The sequence below is a fragment of the Balaenoptera musculus genome, chromosome 12 (genome assembly GCF_009873245.2).
Source record: "Balaenoptera musculus isolate JJ_BM4_2016_0621 chromosome 12, mBalMus1.pri.v3, whole genome shotgun sequence".
Lineage (NCBI taxonomy): Eukaryota > Metazoa > Chordata > Mammalia > Artiodactyla > Balaenopteridae > Balaenoptera > Balaenoptera musculus.
Genome location: NC_045796.1, coordinates 76795135 through 76819705, shown reverse-complemented (window position 1 = coordinate 76819705; position 24571 = coordinate 76795135). Strand labels below are relative to the sequence as shown.

Below are 24571 nucleotides of genomic sequence, written 5' to 3'. Positions count from 1 at the left end.
CTTGAGACTGGACACTCTCACCGAGGCAATGCCCTGGCTTGAGTTCCAGCTGACATTCTGAATGGAGAGACTGTATATGTGCATGAGTCATGGTTAGAAGCAGGACTGCAGACTCAATATCCTACAGAAAGAGGAGACAAAAACATAAATTATTAATGACGGTATCATGGTTAAAGAAACATAAATTTCTGGGCATGTAAACAGTAACTAAGCCTTCACTGTTCTCAATCACTATTTATTAGTCTTCTTAATTAACACTATTTTTTATTTGTGCCCAAAGGAAAAAAGAAAAGGGAAGGAAGAGGAGAAAGGAAAAGACGGTAAAAGAAAAACTTCACAATGACATGGATTGTTGTAAATACACAAGATGATTTATCCAAGCAGCTGGTTCCCTGATGGTTAGTTTCATTAATTTCTTCTAAATGTACTCTCCTGTGTAATTATTTTAAGATGAAATTAAAGATGTAAATTAAGATAAAGATAAAATTAGGATTAAATTACTGCATCTACTAATAATCTCATTTTAAACTTTGACATATATCTGCCCTCCATAGGGGTTGTCCCAGTTTAAAACCCTGTCTGCCAGGAATGCAAGAGTCTGCTTGCTTCTCTGCTCATGACAAAGCTGAATTTTATCATCAAAGTTAAAAATTTTTCCAACATGACTTTATAAGTAATAGCTCATATTGTTTTCCCTTGCATGATTTTTTCTCTTCAAATATTCAGATATTGGCCATTTGCCTTTCTTCTTTTATGAATTACCTACTAATGTCTTTTGCCCACTTTTTCTGGTATTATCATTCCCATTTGAAAGAGCTGTTTGTATAGTAGGGATTGTATTTTTTTTTCCCCTTTCGTATCTTTTTTCTCATGTTGCAGATTTTTAATGGTATTCTAGATGTGAATAGCATTTGTGTATTTTTATGTGTAAAATTTCCATACCTTTTGCCTTCCTATGTGTTATCAATAACATGCAAGAAAATATAATGAAAAACTGGTCAATTTATCACTTATTTGTTTATTAATTCATTCATTTATTCAAGAAGTAGAAATCAAGTGCTTCATATATACAATGGAATATTACTCAGCCATACAAAGAAATGAAATGGAGGTATTTGTAATGAGGTGGATGGAGTTAGAGTCTGTCATACAGAGTGAAGTAAGTCAGAAAGAGAAAAACAAATACAGTATGCTAACACATATATATGGAATCTAAGGAAAAAAAAAAAAAGGCCATGAAGAACCTAGTGGCAAGATGGGAATAAAGACACAGACCTACTAGAGAATGGACTTGAGGATATGGGGAGGGGGAGGGGTGAGACGTGACAGGGTGAGAGAGTTTCATGGACATATATACACTACCAAATGTAAAATAGATAGCTAGTGGGAAGCAGCCGCATAGCACAGGGAGATCAGCTCGGTGCTTTGTGACCACCTAGAGGGGTGGGATGGGGAGGGTGGGAGGGAGGGAGATGCAAGAGGGAAGAGATATGGAAACATATGTATATGTATAACTGATTCACTTTGTTATAAAGCAGAAACTAACACACCATTGTAAAGCAATTATACTTCAATAAAGATGTTTAAAAAAAAAAAGAAAAAGAAAAAAGAAATCAAGTGCTTTCTATGAGTCAGAGGCTGTGTTTGGTGCTGAGAATGTAATGATGAACACAACCAACTATATCCTCCCCTCATGGAGCTTAAACTCCATCAACAAAACCGCCAACACCACCACCACAATAATAATAATAACAAAATAAAACAGAACAAAATTCTCAGGAATAGATGTAGAATAAAATGTGCAGGATCATTTTAAAGAAAACGCTAAAATTTAGCTGAAGTACACAAAGAAAGACCGAATAAATGAAGATATGCTATATTCCTGGATGGGGATAGTTACCTTACAAAGATGTTAATTCTAATTAACTATAATTTAAAAATTAAAAATTTATAAGAATAAATAGGTAAAATATCTAAGAAAAATTTTATAGAAAATGATAATAGCGGATTTGACCTATATGATATTAAAGCAGGTTATACTTTCTCAGTATTTAAAATAATTGGGAAAACAATGATTAAATAAATGGTATTAGGTCAACTGATTAATTATGGTGGGGAAAGCCTAAAATTTTACATTATATTTATAAAATATAAAAATATTACATTTAAAAAAATATTACATTTTATGCCAAATTAAATTCTAGAAGGATTTAAGATTTTTTACAAATATTGAAATTATAAGATTACTGGAAGAAAATATAAAGTACAATACCAAAGACAGAAAGAATAAAACTTACTATGTAAAAATCTGCATAAAACTGCAAAAGATTTTTGTAACAGCAATATCAAATTCAAATCGATTTTAAGTACAAAACACGTGTGGGTGTGTCTGTGTGTGTGTCGGTATGCATCTGTGTGCAGAGGGGTGGAACAGAAATTTGCACTATCCCAAATACATAAAGTACTCTTCATATCTTCAAGAAAAAGGACAAACTTCATAGAAAAATGGGCAAATGACATGAATAGACAATTCAATAAAAAGAAATACAAATCAACAATACATATATATTTAAATATTAAGCTTTGGTAGTAATGAAAGAAATGCAAACAGTCCAGCAAAGACTAAAAACCAGCGTTGAAGAGCATGGGAGAAATGTACACTCATGTCCACCACTGATGAGACTCTCAATTAGGATTGTATTTTGAGGGGATATATTTAAGCTGCCCTGAACTTAGCAGTTGAAAGCAATAAACCTTTATTATCTCACAAGTTCCTTGAGTTAGGAATCTGGGTGCAGCTTAACTGGGTCCTCCAGCTCAGGGACTCTCCCAAGGCTGCAATCACAGGGTTGGCTGGGGGCGGAGTCCTCTCAAGGCTCCATGGGGGAGGGTCCACCTCCCTGCTGGTAATCCGTTCTTTCTGGTTGTTGGTCAGAGATGTCAGTCTAGGCCACATTCAAGTCCACACATTTGAGGACATAAGAACCAGAAGTGAAGATTATTGGGGCCCATCTTGGAGGCTGCTCATCCCAGGAGACAGTTTGGCAATATGGGGCAAAGTGTAAAAACACTGTACATTTCATTGACACATCAGTTCTAATTCTCATTATCTAAGGAAATAATTGAACGAACGCACAAAGAAAGGAATGCAGGAAAGTTCTTTATGGAATGTCATGTAATAGAATACAAATGGGAACAACCAAATGTCAGTAGTCTTGTTTAAATAAATTAGGTTATAGCTTCATAACAGTACAGTAGGATGCAGCAATTAAACTTATGTGGATGCATATATAGTAATATAGAAAGGTGTTATTGAAATATGACTGAATTAAAAATCAAATTTAAAAAAATCCTTAAAATGTTAAACATATACACAGGAAAACGTCTGGAATGACAGACTCCAAAATATTGACAATGATTATTTCTTTGAAACAATGGGAATATACATGAACTAAATTATTTTTTATTCTGACTAATTCATATGGCTTACATTTTCTACAGTGAAGATATAATATTTTATAGCAAAAATGAGCCAATACTTGTAATGAAAAGTAAGAAAACCAAATTTCCTTGCTAATATTTGTACTGTACATTTGCACTGTGTCTTAGTCAGCTCAGGTTGCTATAACAAAAACACCATAGACTTGGTGGCTTAAACAACAGACATTTATTTCTCACAGTTTTGGAGTCTGGGCAGTCCAATGTGCTGGCAGATTCAGTGTCTGGTGAGAACCTTCTCCCTGGTTCATAGACTTTTTGCCATGTCTTCACATGGTGGAAGACTGAAGGGGCTCTCTGGGATCCCTTCTCTAAGCGCACTAATCTCATTCATGTGGGCTTCACCCTCATGACCTAATCACCTCCTAAAGGCCCCGCCTTCATACACCATCATGTTGGGGATTAGGGTTCAACATATGAATTTAGGGGGACACAAGCAAGCATTCAATCCACAGCAGACTGCTCATGTTTTCAACAACACTAGAGAGTCCCCCCTTCTCACTGTCAGTCCCCATTTTCCTGAGGTCTTCCCCAGCCACCCGAACACTGTAAGATCCTTTAAGAACCAGACTCAGACTCAGACCATTCTTTCTCTCTCTGGGGAAGAGTCTACATAAGCCTCTTCCAGGGTCTTCATCACAGCAAAGCTGCCCCAGCTGCATATCCTAGTGAAGGGGGTTGTCATTGTTTTCTAGGTATAGACCAACAGCTCATAGCTAACTAGTATGCATGGAAGGCCGCAGTGGAATGTGGAATGCTGCTCTCCAGAGCCTTCCTTGGACTCCTCAGATATTCATTCGATGTTGACAGTCTCCTGTCCTGTCAAGATGAGTCTACCAGTAAGAGTAGTAATTTTTCATTTTTACCATTCCTTTGAAATCTTAAACACATTATGTTTGTTTGGGGAACACAGAGCTCTTATGTTCTATTAACAAATGAGAATTAAAATACACTACATTAAGTTGTGCTGTTAGGACCTCATTTCCATGAGATTGTTTCTGCTGAAACATTTAATTGGGTATGGTTTACGCATTGACAATAATCAATATATTCATTCTTCAGGGAGCTGAGAATCACATCCCTGTGTTTGAAGGAATCATTTATATGTATGTTATGGGTTCATTAAATAAAACAAGTGAAACCCATAGGTGCACGATATTACCAAAATACCTCACAGAATGCATTGTGATCCCTTTATTGGCTGATGTAGTAATTAAATTCATGTGCTCTAAAGCAACACAGAAAGCTGTTTTATTCCTTTCTGAATGAAATTCATTCTTTTCAGGTTTAGAAATTAGAACTGGAAAATGCCAGTATTTAAGGCAAAGTGTTTTCAAAACTAATCCCAAGGAGGAGAATTCTTAATATGGCAGCTCATTGGAAATGTGACGTTATTCCTTGCCAGGTCTTTCTTAAGCCCCAGCCCCCATCCCTTTTATCTGATTCTGAAATGGCCTCAGACATAATTGGGTTTCCTAAGACCTGTTTCTCTCCCTGGACATGATTGTGAACAAAGAGTGCCAAACTGGGAAAATAATTAATTTTAATGAGAGAGACACTGGGGAAGTGTGAGTGGTTTCCTCTGTTTTCTTTGATCTAAAATAATGAATGTTCATGCAGCAAATAGAGCAGAAAGATTACAAACATCTAGTCCTAAACAGAGGTGTCACTTTTATACAATCTAATGAAATCTCCTTCAACAAACCGTGTTCACAACTGAGTCTGCTCAAGCGTGACAGAACGTCCTGGGGCTCTGTGTTTTTAATCTTAGTCTGTGCTAAGTTGTACAAAATATGCTCCATCAAAGATACACGGAGGGTGTGCCCGGTTATTTCTATCTCGTCAGGTTATGGGTGTAGGATTTTCTCCTTTAGGAGTTTAGAACCTTCTTTTTACAAATATTTTCAACTTTGTTTGAAGACTGTCTTACCTGCCCTTTCTTCTGTCATATGACTGTGAGCTCCCTAAGGTGGAGACAGCACCATGCTTGTCACTGAACTGCTGCACCTGTAACAGCACTGGTGCACGCGGACTCAGGAAACCTTTGGTGAAATGAATGAGTGAATAAATCACTGATGAGCCCACCACTGAAATGTAGCTACTGTCTACATTTTGCTTTCTAGCTTTCCAGTCTTTTATAGGATGAATATTTTTACTTGGGGGAGGCCATTCAAGAGGGATAAACAACCCTGTCATCTTAGAGGCTCAAAAATTTTTTCTTGATAAAAAAGCCACTGTGGGCCCAGTAGCTCTCCAGGGCAGCTACCCTCCAAGCAGTGACTCAGGGACCCAGGATGCTTATGAAACCAAGCAGGACCCTCTGGGCCCTTCCTGGTGACAGACCCCCTCTCCCCAGCCCGTGTCCTGGGCCTCTTGTTTGTAGAAAAGCTTTAGCCTCCTAGGCCTTCCCTGAGTTCCAAAAAGAAAAATTTAATCAGAGAAGTAAAAAAAATACAGAAACAAAAGAAAACAGTCAAGCAAGACAAAATAATAATAGTTTAACCATAAAACAAAGTCAAGGACCTTTAGTTCCTTCTCAAGAGCCATAGATAATATCCTGAGGCATATTCCTGAGTTGTTTTGCAGATTCTGAAACCCCTGCCTGGTGGAAGAAGTTAACTGCATACTGACCACAAGCACATAAACCCCAGAACAGTTAGAATCAGAAGGTTGATGGTTGAGATTCCCAAAACATCACCCTGTTACCTCACCACCAACCAATCAGAAGAGTGTCCAAAGCTGATCAAGCATCCTACAACCCTCACCCCTAGTTTTGCCTTTAAACACTCTTCCCTGAAAGGGTCTTCTGAGCATGAGCTGCCTGTACTCCTTGCTTGGTGCCTCTGATAAGCTCTGTACTTCTCTTCACCATACCCCATGTCAGTAGATTCGCTTTGCTGTGCGCTGGGTGAGTGGATCCAAGTTTGGTTTGGTAATGCTTCCCTCCTGTGCACTGTCACTTCTACACGTGACTTCCATGGTTGCTGCCAAAGGGGACGAGGGACATGGAGGAGGGAGAACACACTCCCTCCCATTCCATCACTGGCGGCCCGAATGCCCCCCACCTCCAGCCCCGACTGTCAGAGAGGCGGGAAATGCAGGCAGGCAGTGCAGAATATTCTGACAGTGAATGTGCCTCTGCAATGTAGTTTCTGTGCAGAACTCAGTCATCCGGCTGTGCCAGATTATTTTAACTCGTTATTGTTGGACATGATGGTCATTTTCAATTTTTGCATATCATAAATCTGTTTAAGAGGGAAAACCCCAACAATGTATGCACATTTCTGCTTGTTTCAGGATAATTTGCTAGAAACAAATACCTTCCCCAAAGGAGGCCTTCTGACTTTGACAGTAGTAATCTGCAACTGGGGGGTGATTTTGCATCCCCCTACCCCACCCGGGGGATATTTGCAAATGAATGGAAACATCTTTCATTGTCACAACTGGGGAGGTGGGGTGGGCAGTATAGGTGCTACTGGCATGCAGCGAGTAGAGGCCAGAGATGTTGCTAAACATCCTACCATGCACGGGACAGTTCCTCATGACGAATAATTACCAGCCCAAAATGTCAGCATGCCTGAGGCTGAGAAACCTTGTTTTAAACTACAAACATGTCCCTGTATGAACGACACAAGCCTTTGTAGGGTGTACATATTTTCTACCTCCTCATAGTAGTAATTTTTAACATTTTCATGATACTTTACAGTTTCCAAAAGGCTTTCATACATTTCATTTTTCTCCTTCCCAAAGCCTTGAAGATGGGCCAGAGAAAATAGTCTTCAGTTAACACCACTTGGGTCTGCGAATACTAAGAATCAGCGTGGTTAAGGGATTTCTCTCTACTCCCATAAATGCTGAGGTCTGAACCCAGTTTTCTGGCTCCTAGTTCAGCGTGTATCCCACAGTGCACTGCAGCTTGTCCTGGGCCAGCGGGTTCCTCAGGTCCCCTGTGTGCCCGAGAGGTGAGAGTCACCTTGATTAGAGAGAGAGAGAGAGAGAGAGGGAGACCCTCGACCCCTGGGGACAGAGTCGGGGTTGGGAGGTAGACCAAAGGAAAGAAAAAAGCAATAGAAACAGGAGAAGAAAGGCCACCCTATTGAAAAATACCATTTGGGCACAGCTGTCTCCTTAGAAATTGGGTTCAGGGAGTGTCTTGAATTTCAGGAAATAGTATTTCCTTCAAAGCCAAGGAGGAAGAAGAAAGAAAGAGAGGTGTGTTTGAGATGTGCACTCTCATGTAAAAACCGGTTAGTAGATAACTGCCTGGTGAGGATTTCCCAGACCGGTGGCCTGCCCTGCTGATTTTAAGTGGAGGTGGCTGGGACTTGGGGGTCGCGGTGGGAGGGCAACAAAGAAGGTTGAGTGATTCTGACCCTTAGTCCGTTAGTGGCACCTGGAACTCATTTACAATTGCTTCCTAAAGCAGTATTTCATTGAACAAAAGCCTCTTACAACATTTGGCTTAGAAATCAACGCTCACATAACCCTTTACCGTCCTTTTCAGTTTTGTACGACATGCTGGTAGGCTGTCTCTGAACTTGCTAACAGTAAAACTTAAAATCCAATCATCTCACTGGCCTAGAAACTCATTTCCACTTTAACCTAGATAAAATCCAACCAAATGATGCCTGTTATGAATGACTGCTCAAATAATTTTAATCCCATGGGGGAAACTATATTGCAGATATTCATTTTTTTGTACAAATGGATTCAATTTATCATTCTTACTTTATTTTATTTATTGTTTCATTTATATTAAATATTAAGAAGGTAACAATATTTGAGGGGAATTTAAGTATTTATTTTTACCCTTACCTTCTCTTTATGGCAAGCAGTGTTGATTTTCCACACAGAGAAGTGATCTATTCTTTTAAAAATTATTTTTACAATAAAATTAAGTAAAACAGGGTCGATTGGAAGAAAACTACTTAATAATAGTGTAGATGACACACAGACGTGGTGAAAATTCCTGAAGTTGGAGTTCGAATGAACACTGTTGAGAAACACTGATTTAGCACCCCAAGAGCCAAGTTTTAGAGTCCTCAGAGCTGAATGTGTACATTTCACTCACAGAAGGTGGTTCTCAACCACGGCTGCTCATTAGGACTACTCGGGAACTTCCAAAAAACAGTGGTGCCTAGACTCCACTTCAGACCAATTAAATCAGAATCTCTGAGTGTGGGACCCAGGAATGGATATTTTTAAAAATTTATTTATTTAATTTATTTGTTTGGCTGTGCCAGGTCTTAGTTGCAGCATGCGGGATATAGTCTCCTGACCAGGGATCTAGTTCTCTGACCAGGGATCGAACCTGGGCCCCCGGCATTGGGGGCATGGAGTCTTAGCCACTGTACCACCAGGGAAGTCCCAGGGATGGATATTTTTAAAGCTCCCTTTCCAATGTGCGGCCAGAGCTAGGAACCACTGATACAAGATCTCCTGCCTTCTCTTCACGATGAGTTCCAAGATGAACTTTTGAGACGTACATTCTAAGTCAAGTGTACCACTTAGCTAATAGGCCAGGTGAAGAGTGAATTCAGTTTCTGTACACTTGATTTTGAGAATCATGCTCAGTTTTTTTTTTTTTTTAAACAGCTTATTTATTTATTTATTTATTTATTTATTTATGGCTGTGTTGGGTCTTCGTTGCTGTGCGAGGGCTTTCTCTAGTTGCGGCGAGCGGGGGCCACTCTTCATCGCGGTGCGCGGACCTCTCATTATCGCAGCCTCTCTTGTTGCGGAGCACAGGCTCCAGACGCGCAGGCTCAGTAGTTGTGGCTCACGGGCCTAGTTGCTCCGCAGCATGTGGGATCTTCCCAGACCAGGGCTCGAACCCGTGTCCCCTGTATTGGCAGGCAGATTCTCAACCACTGCGCCACCAGGGAAGCCCCCATGCTCAGTTTTGACACCTTGTTCTGGGCCAACGCAGCCCCTACACTGACACTCCGCTCAGGTCCAGCTGTCCCCTCCCCACGAGGATGTCCTCCTCATCCTACTCAGGCTCTGTGATCTCGCAGGAGGCTGGAATGTTGAACAGTGGCAGTAATAAGAACAAGGTTCTATTTACTGAGTTCTTATTATATACTATCTTTTGTTGCAATGCATCAATGAATATTATTATACACACATTTTGCACATGTGAAAGTATATATCTATAGGACAAAAATCTACATATGTAACTTACAAAACGGGGATTCCTATATGCATTCTTTAGCTTTTTATTTGGAAACAATCTTAAATTCACAGAAAAGTTGCAGGAACAGTGCAAAGGATTTTTTTTTCTTGAACCATATACAAGTAAGTTGCTGACAGGATGCCCCAGTTCCCCAAATAATTTACTATGTATTTCCTACAGACAAGGACATTCTCTCGTACAACCGTAAACTTCAAAATTCAGGAAGTTAGCATCGATACACCATTCATCTTAGATTCCATTCAAATTTCACCAGTTGTCCCAAATGTTCTTTATAGCAAAAGGATCAAGTCCAGAATCACATGTTGCGTTTAGTTTTCTCTTTAGCTTTCTTCACTCTGGAAGAGTTCCTCAGATTTTCCTTGACCCTCACAGCCTTGGTGCTTTTGAAGATTTCAGTTATTTAGCAGAATGTCCCTCAGTTGAGGTTAGTCTGCTGTTTCCTTATGATTAGATTCAGGTGTGCACCCTTCCAGCTTTCACGGAGGCGTTGCTGCCGTCTTCTCTTTCATTCTATCAGATGGTGCATGATTTCAATTTGGCGTATTAGTGCCTATTTGCTTGATTAAGGGGATGTCGACGAGGCAAGTGACTCTTTTTCCCCTTATAATAGATAAATATTTTGTGGGAGGTATTTTGAAACCATGTATGTACGCCACTCCCCTTCAAACTTTCAATTCAATGCATTCATTCATTCATTCATATCATTATGAACAATTCTAATTGTTTTGTAGAAATACTTTATTGTTCCTTAAGTACAGTTTAAGCTACAATAAGATAAACCTTTCACTTCTCAAATTAGCAAAAAGTACAATACAACGGTTCATCAATTAGAATTAGATTCCTAGTTTATTCAATAGGTTACAATCCATTAGTATCAATACTTATTTTGATGTTCAAATAATCCAGATTTGGTCAATGGGAACCCATTTAAGCTGGCTTTCTATTTCATACATAACCCCATCATTATTTGAGCACTTCCTTGTTTTTTTTGCATAACAAGATGTTCAGGATCAGCTTTTACTTTCTCTACCCCAGCCCTGGTGTCAGCCATTTGTTCAAGAATCTTTGGTTCCTTTGAGTACAGACTGATGTTTAGAAACCAATATCTAGGCACCAGGTGTGTTCATTGCTATTGAGGTGTTGCAGCTCCCAGACCTCCCCAGCGGACAGAGCTGGAATCCATGTGTACACACACACACACACACACACACACACACACTGTGACGTATATTTATGTTATACTTATTTCTATAACTATTTTTACAAACCATGAGTTCACACCAATATCCTCCATTATAACCCAGCACCACAGGGTTTACTCTAGTCTTCTCCTTTCCCACGTCTGTAACCCCGTTCTCCAACAGTGAGAGTCCTGCCTCATGTTATACTCAGTATATTTACTAATTTGATGCTCTGCCATTACCCTCTCCCAACGCCCCATGTACCGACTCCCTCCTCAATTCATAAGGATGCTGACACTCTGCACCGGATCTCCACTGGGTTTTAATGACTTTTTCTGGGCTACCCCTCCCCCACAGTACGGCCCCTCACCCTACTTGGGCTCTGAAACCCTGTACCAAGCTGCCCCACACCATGCAGATGTTTTCCTCATCCCTCTTGGGCTCTGATGCCCTACAGTGGGCTGTAGTTACCACTGTCCACAGACTTGGACACCCTTCTCACCCTGCTGTGCCCTGACACCCAGGGTCTGGTCATCCTCTTTTATGGACCTCCTCCTTAACTGGCTCAGGCTGCCCCAGCTCCCTCACCCCTACCCCTGTGCATTGAGGCTTACTTTCCTCAGCCCCACCTAATGCAATACAAATTTTTTTAAATTTTGAAGTGTTCTGACAAATTTCTACCCAGAGAGATTCCATCAATTCATATCCTACCATTAATGTAAGAGAGCCTATCCGCCTAACACTCAGCAATGGAATGTGTTATTGTACTTTTAGATCTTTGCTAATTTGAGAAGTGAAATGTTTATCTTATTGTAGCTTAAACTGTATTTAAGGAACAATAAAGTATTTCTACAAAACAATTAGAACTCACACTCTCATTAAAACTCCAAAGTATGATTCCAGTAGCACTCTTAATCTTTAATAGTAAACCCCAAATTTTGTAAAAGAATGAAATGATCTCACTTATGTAATAGCCTATTTTCCCCTCTTTAATAACTAAACTGAGTTCTAGAAAACATATTTTTGGTCCCAGATATAATTGAAAGGGCTTGAAAATTTTAATTTCTAATGGGACAAGAAAAATAACACACGAACAGTCTGTTTTGACTAGAACAGTTGTCAAATCAATAATTAATTGTCACTTGATCTGAGAAAAACATTGAATTAGAAGAAACAAAAGCCTTGTCACATAATAATAATGGAAGGTCTAGGTCATTTGACCTTGTGTCCTAAGGTTTTGGAGGAGGTCAGCGTGTCACAGCTTGCCCTTGATCTCAGAGCAGCTCCCAGCTGACACTTCATGGTACCTGTGGTCGTCTCTATGGAGCATTAACGGTTTATCAGGAGCAGGATCTTTCACTCGGGAGCACTTGGTATTGGAAGCACCGACTAGAAGCTCTGCTGCATTTACCCTCACCCAGGGAGCAGCATTGAAACGTCTACTCAGATTTCCCTGTAGAGGTCCATGGCTGGCTCAGAGCCATCTGATGCACTAACCAGGCCACTCTTCTCCTTTTCCAGGGTGTAGTAGAGGTAGGCATGTAAACGTTAACAACCTCTAGAAATGAAATGTAATATGGTCCAAGGAATTATGCCACTTATAATTAACAGACTTCTAAGGAAAAAAGAAAACCTTACTGATGGCCTAAGTTTTGTATAACGTCCTACGTTTCACCGGGTATCCAGAGATTGTCCGGCATCATCTGCCATAGGGTAGGTGCAAAAGATCTATTAGTTGGATAGTTCAGTAAGTCCATGAGTGAAGGATAAACCCAGGAACAATGAACACACACTGTGTCACGATTTAAGGTCATGTTATGAACCACAGTGACCGGCCATAGGTGGGTCGGCCCTCAGGATGGCCTCTTTCCTTCACCGCTCAGGCTCCTGAGCTTTGCCTGGTGCTTTTGATTCCATCTCATAATACTTTCCTCTCAAACTCCCAGGAGACCAAGCTTATCAAATTACTAATCATCATACTTGGAAAAAGCAGCAACAGGATTCATCAATTCCTGGGGAAAAAAATGATTGATTCGTTTATTTTCACCCAATATTTATTGAGGTTCTAGCATGTGGCTGGTGCTGTTATAGGTCTTGTGAAATCAACAAAGTGCTCACCCTTGTGGGTTTTACATTATAATGGGGACCAGACAGTAGATAGAGGGGTGCTTAATAAGCAGTAAGATTGTGATGAGAATGATGAAGACAAAGCAAGGTAGGAGGCTTGAGGGGCAGGGAGAGATGAACATTTCAGACAGTCCAGAGAACGTCTGTCAGAGGAGGTGACTTCTGAGCGGAAGCCTGCTTTGTCCCTTGTGTGTCAGACCTGCAGCTTCTATGATTACAAGTTGAGTTGGTCCAGAAGCCATCTTCTGGACTCCGCTGAACCCTCTTTCCCGTAGTCATTTTACTGTCTGACCCAGTCCATTTTTAATGTAGTGGTGATGGCCTAGACTGCCAGGGCCTGAAAGCCATGTCCTTTCCTAAATTTCTTCCATCAGGTAAGGCAGGACCCTCTATTCATTCATTCATTTGAAAGGTATTTGTGAGAACTCACTACATCCTAGGAACTGGCCGGGCCTTGGAAATGCAGACCAAAATGAGTAAGTCATGGCTGCAGCCCTGGGTGAGCTTCCAGATCAGTTGGGAGAGTACACATGTAAACAGATCAGTGCAAAAAAGTGTGCCAGGTGCCTTGAGAGCAGGATAGAGTGAGGTCTCCTTATGGAGGTCTTCAAAATTATTGTGGAGAGGTTAAATAGTATATTCATAAATCATACTTGATATATATCAAATATTATATCAATATCAATGTTACATTCACATATATGTATACAAGCGTACAAGGTTTACAAGGCAGTATGGAGTCACTGAAATTGTTAGTGCCCACTGAAAAAAGTGCACAACCTAAAATTTGAGAATTATGTTTTATTCAGCAGATGTACTGAGGACTTAAGCCCAGGAGCTAGGCTCTCCGATAGCTCTGAGGGACTGCACTGACTGAAGAGGTAAGGGAGGAACCAGGATATATAGGAATTTGGGAGGGGTGGGGACGGGAAACCAGGAAGTTGAACATCAAAACATTACTGCTAATTAAAGAAAAAACAGTCATCTCAAGTGAATGAATTTAGTGCTTTCCTATGTATGGGAAGATGCAAGAGTCTGGGCTTAATGAAATCATTCCTTTGATATGCACCTTAACTATCTAGGGCCAGTATCCTATTTTTCTTTTTCTTTTAATTTATTTATTAGTTTATTTATTTTTGGCTGCATTGGGTCCTCGTTGCTGCGCACGGGCTTTCCCTAGTTGCGGCGAGCAGGGGCTACTCTTCGTTGTGGTGTGAGGGCTTCTCATTGCGGTGGCTTCTCTCCTTGCGGAGCACGGGCTCTAGGCGTGTGGGCTCAGTAGTTGTGGCACGCGGGCTCAGTAGTTGTGGCTCATGGGCTCAGTAGTTGTGGCGCACGGGCTTAGTTGCTCTGCGGCATGTGGGATCTTCCCTGACCAGGGATCAAACCCATGTCCCCTGCATTGGCAGGCGAATTCTTAATCACTGCGTCACCAGGGAAGCCCCCAGTATCCCGTTTTTCTCCATCCTGAATCCTCTCAGGGTGCACTGTGGTGGGGGACTGCAGAAGCTGATAGCCTGATGGCTGCAACATCCTTTGTTTACTGATACGACAGGCAGCATTCTTGGAAAACTGAGCAGGTAAGGGTAGGCTGCATGAAGTGGGGACAAGGTGAGACAAGCAGCAGGAAGACGTGATAGTTGAGTGGATAATGAGGCTCTGGACCAGGATATGGTAAGAAAATGAAACAAAAATCACCATCATATAAGAGTGTCAGTGCCAAGGTAGACAAGACAGATTGCATCCGACAAGCAGAAGTGAACAACGCCCCTTTCAGAGGACTTTGTCTTCCTCTTCCTCATCCTCTCAGCTCTGAGAAGAATAGTACATCCTAGCTCGGGAGCTTCAGTTTACATGATATTAGTTGGAATTTTTATTAACCAACCAACCAACCATTTCCAATTCTACCTCACCCATTGGGCAATGAATTTTACAGTGAAAAAAGGAGTTTCAGAGACCAGTTCACATCACTGCTTTAATTTCTTGTTTGTCAATTTAGATAGATTTCCAAAGCTGCAGCAAGGGATGGCTACTGGACTAATGAACACAGGGACACCTGTGCTTCCCTCTAGGCTTTTAGATGAATGTTTTGCAGCGACACATAATAAACTAATTTTCTTTGCCTACCCAAAGGATGGAAACAGGGATTTAAGATTTAAGTATTGCTGCCCAATTCTGTCCTCTGGTTCCCCCACCCCACCCCTGTCTGCAAAATCTATGTACTTCTCTGAACAGGCAACTATGTCTAAGGTAAAAATATTTTATGTGTCAACAAAAAAAAAGCCATGCAATTTGAAATGCTCTGAAATTATTTCGGAAGCAGTAGACCCTTGAATGAATTTAGACTTGTCTCTGAGTTTTAAGCACCAAGCAAATGATCCAATAAGGTAAATGAAGGAAGCCAGTGAAAGCAATCGATCTGTTTTATTGTCTGCGTTTTGAAAATAATTGTGCAAACGTGGTTAGAAGTGTTAAGACTCCTTTCTGAGGGAAGTCACATGACCCTCTACCTCCCACAAAGGTAGAAATGGCTTTTTATATCTAGGAGCCATTAGTTTGCTCGGAACAGCAAATAGCACAGTTCATCCTCCAAATGGCCACCTGCACAAGTCCAGCATTTAGACGAAAAAGCTGTATTAGCCGGTGATAATGCAAGAGCTTTCACGAGGCTGATGGGACTGGATTGTTTCAGAATAACCAGCACTGGAGTGTCTATCTCTTAAATGAGTTAGATTGGGTTGGAGGCTGTATTACAGCCTCCTCGTATTCTGGAACAATCTAAGCCATTCCAATATTTCCCATGATAAAGCTTCGTAAGTAGACCTTTGAAAGAAAATGAAGTGCTTACTTACTAAGTGCAGCGTACCAGCCATCAGGCAAAATTCTTTATCCAGCTCTTCACTGCCCAAGGTCCACTCCACAAGACACTGAAGATGCAAGGACGGAATGTTTGCAAGTCACCTTCGATGTGAAGGGCCTGCTCTCCACGTCCATTGCTCATTCTTTGGAATTTTTCCTTCAGGCTGACGGAAGTGTGTTTGAGGTGTGAATGCCAACCAGCCTATGCTGGGGCTGCCGGTGGGAGGGGGCACCTGCCAGAGTGGGAAGAATAGGTGGGGAGAGGGACCGTCTTGCCACCCGCTGCCCAGTGGTCCTCAGATGTTATCACGTATCGGAATCACCTGGAAGGCTCCACCCCCGGAGTTTCTGGATCAGTGGGTCTGGGGCGGGGTCTGAGAAGTTTCCTGTCCAACAGATTTCCAGGTGATGCTGGGGCCGCTAGTGTGGGACCGCACGTGAAGAATCACAGCCCTGCAGCCTCCTTTCCGGATGGATTCAGGAGGAGGCTGGTGGCCCGCTGGCTCTAGCAGGCCGGTTTCTGTCTCTGCAGCCCCATGGGTACCATGTCCTGTAATTCTTACTCCGCACGGGCTGATGTCCTCGCCACCCCCTGCCTTCAACACAGTCGTTGTCACGTCTAGGCCTTGGCTTCTTCCTGCCCCTGTCAGAGCACCCTTCCTTCTTTTTGTCTCTTCATCTTCCTTACTCTCTAAAGCTCATATCGAGTCCCACTCTCTCCACGAAGACTGTTCTAATTAGCTCAAGCCTTCATCTCCTCTCCTTTTCTTTAATTCTTCTGCTTTTCGTGGTCTGCAGCAAGCCTTAATTGTTCTCAAAATGATTCAATTAGGTTGTAAGCTGCTTGCAGGCAGGGGCTATTCACAGATAAAGCATAATGGTATTTAAATGTACTGAATGTTCACCATGCAGAAGGCATCATGCTAAGCATTTTCCCTATATTAACCCACAAGGGGCTGTGATCACCCCCTTTCATATGTGAGGAAAACCAAAGAGAAGAGAGCATGCATAACTTCCTTAGTAAAGTCACACACACCGGGAGTACCTGGTGGGGTCAGGTTTCAAGCCCTGAAAGCACTCAGCTGGCACCTGAGCTCTCTGTGGGTGGCAGCCTGACCCCAGAGGGTGGGGCTGGTTACTAGGGGGCTGAGCAGACACAGAGCCTGGCTTTTCCTCTGCGGGCAATGCCTTCCGCACTGTCCCGAGCACAGAGACGTGGGTACAGTCTAGACTCGCAGAGCTGCTTTACAAACAGCTTGATTATCGTTGTGCTGCACGGTCCACCGTCTATCATTCTCTCCATGGATTGTGGCCCATATCTGAACAGCTGGGACAGAGCTGTAAGGACTTCCCCGTTCCCCAGTCTTTACGCTGTAAGATTTGCCACTCATTTGGCCCCTTAAAAACTCTGGACGTAGCACAGCAGGGCAAGAGACACATACCAGTAGCCAGATATGAAATTAGAAAATAAAATATAGCACAAAGATACGTATTTATGACTACATTCATAGTCATGTCTTTAAAATTAAACCAACTATGGCAATACAAAGCACTGATAATCACTATCAAAATATTTGCTTTGCAAATTCTACCATGTAGCAGTTATTGTATTGCTACTTTTTTGGCTCCAAAGCAATCTTTTTTTTTTTTTTTTGCAAATCTCTTAATTCCCCCCAGATGAACATGTTTATTGGTGCACTGAGACCCTAGAGGATTATTGGGATAGGGTGCCCTCTTTTAGCAGAAGAAGCCCTAACATTTGACGTGGCAAAGAACAACACACCTGATTTCTCACACATCAAAATTTTGAATACACTGTGTCGCCATGCTTGTCAATATAGTAATTTCTCCTTATAGGGCATCTACTTACCTTACTCAGACGTCCCCCATTAAGCCCTGAGTGTATGCACTCAGCTCCACTGGGCCAGATCCAGGGGCGGGGGCGGGGTGGGTGTGAGAGAGGGGCTACAGGATGCCAAGGGCGTTCGTGTGAGCTACTAGAAGGACCGTGCCTCTCAGGGCGCATGGGTGGAAAGGCAGGCCCGAGCCTCACTTGCAGGAGGTAGCTTGCCCCACTCCGGGAGAGGGCAGCAGAGACATCCCAGGACCGCAGCAACACAGACCTGATGGAAAGTGCTAGTTTGAGCAGAAGTCTTGCTCGAAGTCTGAGGCATAAGCCCTGAGAACTGGGGTCGCAGCTCTGAGGAGGACTTGCTGCTGGGCAGGGAAGGTGGTTAGAATGTCATTAGCCCCCTCTCAGCCTACCGCTGCCTGGACCACATACATATGCAGATGATCCTTTCTCAATGCTCTATGCTATTGTGTGGGAGGGGTGGGGAAAAGGTGAATAATTGACCACAAACTTCATTACCATGGACACTCGCCCTGTTCTCCTCCCACCCAATTATTTTACCACAGGATGTACCCAGATCTGCTTCTCTGGGGCTCTGACTTCCCAGTGCTTTTTTGTGTTGGTGTGTTTGCCCCAAGACACGCAAAACCTAGGAAGCTTCCAGAACCCCTGCGCTAAGGGGACTGCAGATTTCTCTCTGGGAAGCTGGGTCTGTAACTGGGTTTCTCTTCTTAAGCAAAGCATCGGGCTTCCGCGAGAAACACCAGAGTCTTTGGTCCATGAGTACAAAGGCTTCTGTTTGGCTACATTTAGCTTCTGGTCAATTAGCTGTTCTTTCTCCCTTTATCCCAGGCTTCTCTTAGAAAACCCAGTGAGCTCTAAACGCGAGGATCATCAGGAGAAAACTGTAGGTGTGGATGCGTGTGGAAGTTTAGAAACATTGCCACTTTCTTCCAACTCTATGTCTTCCCTCTTGAAACAAGAGGAGAAAGTTTGCTCATTTCTTGGTGGAAACTGTGTCTGTCACTTTACCGTGGACTTGAGCCTGCTGCAAGCCGATGAGGAACTTTCCTGTGATCTGTATGGGTTTTTAGAACCTCACATTTTTAGAAAGCTGCTCCACATCTCAAGCTTCTAAAGAAAGTGCCAGTGAGATCCATGCTGCTATATCTGGCTCCAGCGTCATATCCAGGCACCTGAGTGAGATGTGAGCAAGAAATAATTTAATAGAAAAAAAACGTGCCCCCGCTTCTGCACAGCAGACATTTACCAATTAACTGCTTAGCAAATGCTTTTTGCCAGAGTGATCTTACCCTTGGCATAATTTAAAGACAGTTGTTTCTCAACTGTTCTTTGCTTTTGTTTTGATTTTCTTTTCTATGCATCTGCGGTGTGGGCGGAGGGCCGCCGGGTGGTCTGTAGACAACTTGGCTTCATTGTGATACATACGCCTGATGTCGGCAGGTGAGAGGACCTCGGTCCTTGTCTTCTTTGGAGAAAGAATTCCACAGAGAGACATTGTAAAGCAAGCACAGAATTTATTGGAAGCACAGTATGTGCAAAGAGAACAAAGAAGCAGTTTATTTAGAGCAGAAGCAAAGCAGAAATACACACCCAGAGGAGAGTGTGGATGTCCTCCCTAATGAGGAGTGTGCCAGAGAGGTGAGTTGAATCACTCGTACGGGGGCACTTTTTCCGGGTCTTTGTTTTCCTCTGGCCAGTCATCTTTCTTCGTTTCCCACATCTGACCTGACCCAGGGCCCTCCCTGATAGGCATGCGCACCTTTTAGCCAAGATGTATTCCAGCGAGGGGGTCTCTGGGAGATTGACAGAACTTATTATGGGTTAGTGCCCCCTCCCTCTTTGACCCCCAAGGAGACTTTTTGCACATGTGTAGTTGGGGAGGTCTCCTTGACCTCAAGAAGGAAAGATGGGGTCATCTTTTTACTCCAGCAGAGCTCAGCTCCCCTCTGCTCTTGCCATTAACTTTGTCCTTGGAGTGTCAGGGAAAACAAGCTCCAATTTACTCCACTTGACAAATTCCAGCTCCCCAGCCCAGGAGCCCATCTACCTCCTACCTCATTCTTCTCTGTGTCTCACAGGAAAACCAGGAACCTCCTTCCCCAGAAGTTCTTTCCCCACATGGCTCCAGGTTAGATCTGGCCAGTGAGAGGCGCCCCGATGTGAGGTCCAAGACAGTAAAGAAGGTGAAGCCAGTGTTCCTTGGTATCAGCTGCAGGCAGTGGCTCAGATCCTGGGGAACACCCACCACGGGCAGCCCCAGTTTCCCTTGAGACCCTGCCCTGCCCTCCCAGATGTGCCCAAAGCAACCTTCTGATCTTTAGTTACCCAGCTGGAAACCTCAGTCCCTCTAGCAACTCTAATTGAAAAACCTAGAAAGGTTTCTGTTTTCTGATTGACTTCTGACTGATCCAGGGACAAAGGACTCATTTTCTCATGCTGCTCTTTCCGTATACTACAGATGGGGAGGGATATTAGTGAGAAAGTATTTCTTGAATGCACATAACTTACAGTGCAGTGTCTTACACACCAGGGACGCATGTCAAAGATAAAGTCCCACCTCCCAGTTGTTCCAAATAGAATAGAGACACATGACGGCCATGCATACATGAAACCATACGTGTAAACACAATAACTAAAAGTATGTGTCAAGGGAAGACTCCACCTGGGAATCTGTTGGAAGCAAGAAATTCACATGAGGGCTTCCCTGGTGGCGCAGTGGTTGAGAGTCTGCCTGCTAATGCAGGGGACACTGGTTCGAGCCCTGGTCTGGGAAGATCCCACATGCCGCGGAGCAACTAGGCCCGTGAGCCACAACTACTGAGCCTGCGCGTCTGGAGCTTGTGCTCCGCAACAAGAGAGGCCGCGATAGTGAGAGGCCCGTGCACCGCGATGAAGAGTGGCCCCCGCTCGCTGCAACTAGAGAAAGCCCTCGCACAGAAACGAAGACCCAACACAGCCAAAAATAAATAAATAAATTAATTAATTTAAAAAAAAAAAAGAAAAGAATAGTTGGCAACCACGCATTTCCATTAAAAGAAAAAGAAAAGAAAAGAAATTCATATGAGTATCTGTCTTTCCAAAATCTTCTGCAGGGAAATGCTCCATGGATGGCCTTCCCAGACAAGTGCTGTCCTCCAGGACCACATTCCCGAACTGCTCCGACATGTCACCTTGCGGGGGCAGCAGTGCCACTGTCACTGTACACCCGGGGCACAGGGGGAGGCAGGCCTGAGAACACGGAAAGGCAGGGTTTCACCTTCTGCTGCTTCCTGCACGTTCATGGGGGATTCCTGGGAAGGATTTGAGAAAGAAAATAATGGCCACGAGTAGTTCTGTTAAAAGGGGCATCTGTCAGAAAGGTTCGAGCTTCAAGAGACAGAAAACACCGGCTCAGACTGGCTTAAACTTCATGGAAGGGAACATACGCACAGTCAGAGGCTCAGTGATGCTGTCTGCCCAGTTCCTCCCACCCTCTACTCTGCTGTCTTTAGCATCAGTTGTATTTTCAGGCTCTTCTCCTTGTGGAAGCGAGATGGCTGCAGCACGGCCAAGTGAGACACCCAGAAACGAAACAACATTGAGTGGCAGAAAGGGAGCACAGCGCCTGATGTTCATTTTCTCACAAACAAGGACACTTTCCCCAAAGTCCCTCCACTGCACCACCCCTCTTACAGGTCCCTCTGACCGGAAGAGGGTCATAAGCCCACCCTGAAACCTGTCCTTGGAAAGAGGATGGGGCCGTACAAATTGGCTTTGTTCGGTCAGGATTTACCCCTGGAACTGGGGATAGGTCCCCATGTTTGTGCCATTGGAGTGGGATGGCCTGATACCGGGGCTTCGGCAATAAGAATAAGGTGAGGATGTATGTTGGCTTTTCTGGAAACTGACCAAGGGGGTAACTACTTATTGCAAAGGGAAGCCGAGAAGGACCCTAAATCTTGCCAGGAGCCTTTGCTGTTCATGACAACTATTGACCCATAGGGGAGTTTCTGTAGGATTTACACCTTATTTTGCATCACCAGACTCAACTGTGCTCAGATGCCATTGCTCTCCATCTAAACTTGCATTCAGCTATTTCTGGAATCCTACTTACAATCCTGATTTTAATGAGAGGAGTGCTTCTTTACCATGTTAAAGTCACAGCCAGAAGGGCAGCTCAGCCTCGGACTGAGGTCACAGAAGGAGAAGTCCATCTTCCATAACCTCCACAAACTGGCTTTGGTCTCCTGTTTCCCACTTGTATCACCCACTCCAGGGTGCACGGGGTGAGGATGAGGAGGAGTGGAAAGGGAGGGAGCCTGTCACCAGAGGCCTTTTCTTGAACCTCTGAGAGCGAGCCTGGAGCTAGGTTTTCACCATTAATGTGCCTGGAGTAAGATGACCACCATGGGTAGGCGTGTTTCTGGTTTCAGGGTAGATAGAGACAACCGGCAAATATTCCCACCATTGCTGATACGCATTCAGAGACCTTTCCATAGAATGAGGCAGACCCGGAGATGACCTAGTCCAGAGTTCACTAGATGTTACTAGGTGTTCTGCTAAAGCTGTGGCTCCACTGGGATGTCAGGGAAATGCTGAGCTAAGCAGGCTTATGACTTCACGACCTCTCAGAGCTTTTGATATGGTGCCATAAATTGTGGTTCTCCAAGAGGGGACTTTATATTCTGTGTTTCCCAAACGTATTTGATCACAGAATACAAACCAGAATATGGTGAGACGGACGTGCAGAAACCACTTTGAGAAATGCTGCCCCTTCATTGTACAGCTAAATAAACTGGGGACCTGTACCTTGAGGGAATTGTCTCAAATCACCCCGTGAGCCAGGATCCCTTAGGAAACAGAATAATCAAAAGAGTTTAACAATGAATGGAACGTGGGAAGGATTAGAGAGACCAGCAAGACTGGTGAGACCCACCCCCTCGGGGACTAACAGCGACAAGAAGCCGTTGTCTTCCCAGCCTTGAAGGGGAAAGAGAAGGAACTTTGCTGCTGGAGCCCAGCTGAGGGCTGGAGCCAGGGCGAGGGGCTGCCAATGACCTGTAATACGGCAGGGAGTGGGGAACTGCATGATCCCAGCCTCGCTCTCCCCCGTCCTCCCATTTCCCCTTGGGCTCTCCCATTGGCCAAACCCGGAAGCCGGGGGGCCGGGAGCTGGTGACGCTGCCTGTACAGGTCAGCCTCCGGGGCACAGAAGTGGGCAGAGAAGCTCTGACAGTGCGTCCAGGGGGCGAGGAAGGGATAACCAGCACCATCACGTAGCTGGGGTTTTGTGTTTCTCCTTTTTAATAATGTTTACCTCATCTCTTTCATAAGCTTATTTGAGTTTGCTTAATACAAGGTAATTCGATGTGATGTGTCAACTCTATATCAATAAAGCTGGGGAAAAAATTACTACTATGTGAAACAGAACAAAGGTAAAAACTGACAATATAAAGCAATGGTTCTCAAAGTGTGGTCTAGCGATCTCTGGCGTTCTCAAGAGCCTTTTAGGTTTGCATGTCCATTTATAATAACATTGTGATGTTATTTAGCTTGTTACTTTCGTTCTCGCACAAGAGAACAGTGGGGTTTTCCAGAAGTTTCATGGGGAGGGATGGTGCCATTGTTGTGATGGCTAACGCAATGTGTGCTTGTGTGTTCTCATGTTTAAAAATCACTCCATTTTAATTTCAAATACAGTAGATGATAAACATTACCACATAAGCACTATCTCTTTGGGGTCTTAAATAATTTTGGATAAAAAGGAGCCCTGAGACCAAAATGTTCGAGAACTGCTGATGTAAAGGGACCAGAGGGAGCAGATGTGTCCAGGTACTTGAAGGAACTATTCCCAATGCTGGGGACCAAATCTGCTTTTCGGTTATCTGGTGGCAAAGCATATAGGAAACATGAGAGCTAAATATAAGTCATCTTTGGAACCTGGGGTGTGACTTGGGTACAAAGTGCAAGAAGACCTTGTATGTAGTCCATGGGTTAAGGTTTATCTATGTAAGCTATGGTACAAGGGATGCTGGGTAATAAAAACAATATAACATCTTTATTGCAAGGGTGGGTATTAGCTTCCTATTTCTGCACAACAAATTACCTCCCACTTAGCAGCCTAAAACAACACTCATTTATTATCTCACATGTTCTGGGTTAGGAATCTGGGCATGGTGTAACTGGGTTTTCTGCTCAGGGCCTCCCAAGGATGAAATCAGGCTGTTGGCTGGATTGCATTTTCATCTGGAGACTCACCTGGAGAAGGATCTGCTTCAAAGCTCCTTCAGGCTATGGGCAGAATTCATTTCCTTGTGGCTGTAGAATTCACAGCAACTTGCTTCTTCAAAGCATGCAATGGAGAGAGGACAGTCTCTTCTTCTTCAAGTCTGTAACTTCAAGGAAGTCATGGAGCCTCTTGTAAAGGGATCACCTGATTAGGTCTGGCCCACCCTGGATAAACTCCCTTTTGTTTAACTTAAAGTCAGCTGATTATCAACCTTAATTATACCTGTAAAATCCCTTCACCTTTAACATATAAAATAATACCATCACAGAGTGATATCCTGCATCTTTGCCATATTCTATTGGGTAGAAGCAGATCACAGGCTGCACCCACACTCATGGTGAGGGAATTAAGGGTGTGACTCAGGTGATCACCCTATGGTGTGTCTGCCATAGGTGGGGAACGGATTCAACCATAATAAGAAGGGTTTTGATACAAAGACACCTGAGAGTTAGCACAAGAGCATGACTGAACCGCCAAGCAAAGACCTTGGAGAGAATATCCTTTCCAGCAAGATCCCACATGGGTAGACAACACTCCAGACTTTCAATCAAAACAGTAGGGTGAAA

At 43.4% G+C, this 24571-nt stretch overlaps 1 pseudogene; it reads left to right on the top strand.

Moving 5' to 3' along the window:
- LOC118905026 overlaps window positions 1–24571 on the top strand; it is a 71197-nt pseudogene that overhangs the window by 5701 nt on the left and 40925 nt on the right.